The following is a 5,248-nucleotide window of genomic DNA, read 5'->3' as shown; positions in this document are numbered from 1 at the left end:
CTGGCTATGAAGGCACAATTTTTCCACAGACAACGAGCTGCAGACCAGTGAATATAACTGGCCGAAAGCACAGGCGGCTGCTTTTTATGACGAGGGTATTGGAAAGTTGCTACAAAACTACGACAAAACTCGAAGTTGGAGCGGCGACTATGAAGAGAAGTAGATAGAAGGTCTATGTAACTGTTGCAAATAAAACGTTTCTGGTTTTCACTGTGGTTTCCACTTCGCGACCGATCGGAAGTTACTTTCTGGACAACCCTCGTATTATGTATCTAGAGTTTGCTTGCGAAATATAACTTTTTTAGATGTCAGCAACGTGTAGTGTTCAAGTAATTCAGTAAAATGTGTTTCCTGGAAATTTTGTTTTTTATAGGTGTTGAGTTTCGTGAAAACAGTCCTCAATTGAAATAGTTTATCTGAACGTTGATTCTACACTCTGGCGACGCTACCGTAAAAAAATGGTTCAAATGGCTCTGAGCACTATGGGACTCAACTGCTGAGGTCATTAGTCCCCTAGAGCTTAGAACTAGTTAAACCTAATTAACCTAAGGACATCACAAACATCCATGCCCGAGGCAGGATTCGAACCTGCGACCATAGCGGTCTCGCGGTTCCGGACTGCAGCGCCTTTAACCGCACGGCCACTTCGGCCGGCGACGCTACCGTAATTTTGCGATGGTATCGAATGATGAGACAATTCATCAGCATGGGTCTACTTCTGCATAGACACTCTGCAAGCCGCCGTACCGTACATGGCGGAGGACAACTTGTACCACTACTAGTATTCCCTTTCCTGTTTCACTTGCAAGTGGAGTGAAGGAAAAACGACTGTTCATTATGCCTCTGTACGAGCCCTAACTTCTCTCATCACGTGTTCACGGTCCTTAGGCGAAATTTATTTTGGCGGCAGTAGGATCGTTCTGCAATCAGCCGCAGTAGTGTTACGCGCAAAGAGTATCCATCTCTCCAGGGATTCCCATTTGGGTTCACGAAGCATCTCCGTGATACTCAGAAGGTGATCGAACTTACCGGTAACAAATCTAACGTCACACCTCTGAACAGCTTTCATGTCTTCCTTTAATCCGACTCCCGAGAAATATTCAAGAATGGATCGCATTAGTGTTCTATACGCGGTCCCCTTTGGAGATGAGCTACACTTTCCTATGATTCTCCCAATAAATCAGTCTACCATTGCCTTCCTTACTACCGACCTTGCGCACTCGTTCCACTTCATACTGCTTTGCAGCGTTAAGTCTAGATATTTAACCTTCGTGGCTGTGTCAAGCAACACGCCACCAATTCTGAATTCGAACATCACATGGGTGTTTTTCATGCTAATTTGCATTAGTTGATTTTTTTCTGCTTTTAGAGCAAGCTGCCATTCATCACGCCCAACAGAAATTCTGTCTAAGTCGTCCCAGATGCCCCTATAGTCACACAACAATTACACTGTCCAGTACACTGCAGCCTCATCACAAACAGTCTTCCATCTGGAAGTTCCTCTATGTCCATCATATTTGAACTAAGTGAAGCCCATTCTTTTTTTTTTTTTAAGTAGGATGCTAATAACTGCTTATCTGCTCCTTCGAACATAAGACTCTCCTATCCTTCTTGACGGGGCGAGTTTTTGTAAGAATCAGTAAGCATAAAGATATATTTAAGATAGCTAAAATCAGCACAGTCACCTACGATGTGCTAATAAACATTGCAACGCACTACTAGTGTATATAAGGGGACGTTTTGATAGCTTTTCTGCTTCAAGTAAATTTATTACAATACTGGCCATTAAAATTGCTACACCAAGAAGAAATGCAGATGATAAACGGGTATTCATTGGACAAATATATTATAGTAGAACTGACTTGAGATTACATTTTCAAGCAATTTGGGTGCATAAATCCTGAGAAATCAATACCAAGAACAACCACCTCTGGCCGAAATAACGGCCTTGATATGCCTGGGCATTGAGTCAAACAGAGCTTGGATGGCGTGTACAGGTACAGCTGACCATGCAGCTTAAACACGATACCACAGTTCATCAAGAGTAGTGACTGGCGTATTGTGACGAGCCAGTTGCTCGGCCACCATTGACCAGACGTTTTCAATTGGTGAGACATCTGGAGAATGTGCTGGCCAGGGGAGCAGTCGAACATTTCCTGTATCCAGAAAGGCCCGTACAGGACCTGCTACATGCGGTCGTGCATTATCCTGCTGAAATGTAGGGTTTCGCAGGGATCGAATGAAGGGTAGAGCCATGGGTCGTAACACATCTGAAATGTAATGTCCACTGTTCAAAGTGCCGTCAATGCGAACAAGAGGTGACCGAGACGTGTAACCAATGGCACCCCATACCATCACGCTGGGTGATACGCCAGTATGGCGATGACGAATACACGCTTCCAATGTGCGTTCACCGCGATGTCGCCAAACACGGATGCAACAATCATGCTGCTGTAAACAGAACCTGGATTCATCCGAAAAAATGATGTTTTGCCATTCGTGCACCCAGGTTCGTCGTTGAGTACACCATCGCAGGCGCTCCTGTGTGTGATGCAGCGTCAAGGGTAACCGCAGCCATGGTTTCCGAGCTGATAGTCCATGCTGCTACAAATGTCGTCGAACTGTTCATGCAGATGGTTGTTGTCTTGCAAACGTCTCCATCTCTTGACTCACGGATCGAGACATGGCTGCTCGATCCATTACAGCCATGCGGATAAGATGACTGTTATCTCGACTGCTAGTCATACGAGACCGTTGGGATCTAGCACGTCGTTCCGTATTACCGTCCTGAACCCAACGATTCCATATTCTGCTAACAGTCATTGGACCTCGACCAACGCGAGCAGCAATGTCGTGATACGATTAACCGCAATCGCGGTAGGCTACAATCCGACCTTTATCAAAATCGGAAACGTGATGGTATGCATTTCTCCTCCATACACGAGGCATCATAAATACGTTTCACCAGGCAACGCCTATCAACTGCTGTTTGTGTATGAGAAATGGGTTGGAAACTTTCCTCATGTCAGCACGTTGTAGGTGTCGCCACCGGCGCCAACCTTGTGTGAATGCTCTGAAAAGCTAATCATTTGCATATCACAGCACTTTCTTCCTGTCAGTTAAATTTCACGTCTGTAGCACGTCATCTTCGTGGTGTCGCAATTTTAATGGCCAGTAGTGTATATTCGAACTTGGAATATGCTCAAGAATTCTTCCGTAAGCCGATGTTACGGATATTGTCTGCAGTTTTAAGGGTCCGTTCGTTCGTCCTACTTATAAACAGGAGTCACTTCCGCTTTCTTAGACACTTGGGACTTTGCTGCTGGGCGAGAGATTCGCGATAAATGCAAATTAAGTAACGAGCAATGCTGGAGAGTACTCTATGAAAAAGCGAATTGGCATTCCATCTGGACGTGGCGACATATTTGTTTTCAATTGTTTCAGCTGCTTCTCAACGCTAGGGACGCCTGTGCCTATGTCCTCCATACGGCAGTCTGTGCTCTGGTCAAACGATGTTATGTGTTTTCGATCCTCCTGCGTGAATGACCTTTTAAACACAAAATTGGAAACTTGCGGTTTACTTTTGCTGTACTGTGTTACCACACCAGACTGGTCGACGAGTGATTGGATAGAAGTCCTCAGCCAACTTAGTGATTTTACGTAGGGCCAGGATTTCCTCGCGTTCTCGGCAATATCTTTCGCTGACGTATGATGGTGGAAGTTCTTACATGCTTCGCGCATAGCCCTTTTTGCGGACGCTCGAATTTCAACAAACTTTTGATTGTAGACATTTCGCGTCCTGTTTTGAACAGAGCGTGAAAGAGTCTCTGCTTCCTCAGAATTTCCCGAATTTTCTTAGTAACTCAAGGCGAATCCTTTCCATCCTTAACACACTTCCTCGGCAGATACTTCTCCAGAGATTTTCAAGCAGTTTAAACTACGCGTACAATTCCTCTACACCCGCCATAGTTGAACTAAGTAGGATCCTGAAAGTGCTTATCTACTGCTTTCAGCATGAAGCGCTCCTAGCTTTCTTGGTGGAGAGAAATTTTTGTAAGAATCTGTAAATATAAAGATGTATTTAAGATAGCTAAAATCAGTCCATTCAACTATGATGCGCTAAAAGTCTTCGTAATACAATACTAATGTATATAAGAGGCGGTCTTGACAGCTGTCATTGTTCTATCGGAATTTTTTCTCGGTAGCCATTTGGAAGAGAAAGAAGAAGTGTTCCTGCAAACACTTTGTACATTGACTAGATTGGGGAATGTGAATCACAGGTGAAAGCTAAAGAAACCAACCCACACCTGGTACGGTAACGAATAAGAAAAAAATTCTTGTACAGAATCTTTATTAACTGTATTCATAAACATTCACACGCAGAAAACAGTCCTTTATTTATGTTTGTTTGGTGTCTTTTCGATAGTACCCAGCTTAGCTTTAAACTTATAATTTAAATCTACATCACAAGCATCTAATTCTTTTTGCAGCTAGTAACGGGATAGAAGGTACGTTCTTGAATTTTAATATGTATCTCATTTTTTCCTGTAAACTATCTACTTTATCCTCCTAGCTCTGTCCTCGTTGTAATTCATCTAGTCGAGAGCATTCGGAGTTTTCAGTTTTACTTCTTATCTCCTGCTTTCCACATCTTTTTGGATGCATGTTGGGAACTCTTCCTCCTCTCAGCCCCCTCCCCCCCCCCCCCCCCCACCAACCTCCCGCCTCACCACCCGCACATTCTCGTGGAATTTCTATAGAGACTTTTAATTTACAACTTTTGAAAACGAACTATCATTAAATGTAGTTATTATTTCAGTTTTAAACTTTACAGACTACTTGTCTGTTGCTAGATGCACAATATTCAGTGCATCGAATTTAGATAAATTGTTATTAAATAATGACTAACTGACAACCTCAGCTGCCGACAGGTGTTGTTGATATACCTCGGTGTGGACAGCTGAAAATGTGTGCCCCGACCGGGACTCGAACCCGGGATCTCCTGCTTACATGGCAGACGCTCTATCCATTTGAGCCACCGAGGACACAGATGAATAGCGCGACTGCAGGGACTTATCCCTTGCACGCTCCCCGTGAGACTCACATTCCCAACTGTCCACAATTCTACATATGTACTGTACCTTATAGACATTTGCCCACCCACTCATTACTCGCGCACGCTTTGGCGATTCCCGTAAGAGTTTGGGCAACCTATGCGCATTCGCACAGACGAAGGTCAATGGCTGGG

At 44.1% G+C, this 5,248-nt stretch overlaps 1 non-coding gene across 1 annotated transcript; it reads right to left on the bottom strand.

The window, feature by feature from the left end:
- Nucleotides 1–4,971: 4,971 nt before the first annotated feature.
- On the bottom strand, nucleotides 4,972–5,045 carry Trnat-ugu (transfer RNA threonine (anticodon UGU)). The gene has a single exon. It is a non-coding gene; the product is annotated as a tRNA-Thr (tRNA).
- Between the last annotated feature and the right edge of the window lie 203 nt (nucleotides 5,046–5,248).

The sequence above is a fragment of the Schistocerca serialis genome, chromosome 8 (genome assembly GCF_023864345.2).
Source record: "Schistocerca serialis cubense isolate TAMUIC-IGC-003099 chromosome 8, iqSchSeri2.2, whole genome shotgun sequence".
Lineage (NCBI taxonomy): Eukaryota > Metazoa > Arthropoda > Insecta > Orthoptera > Acrididae > Schistocerca > Schistocerca serialis.
This window is presented reverse-complemented; position numbering and strand designations above follow the sequence as displayed.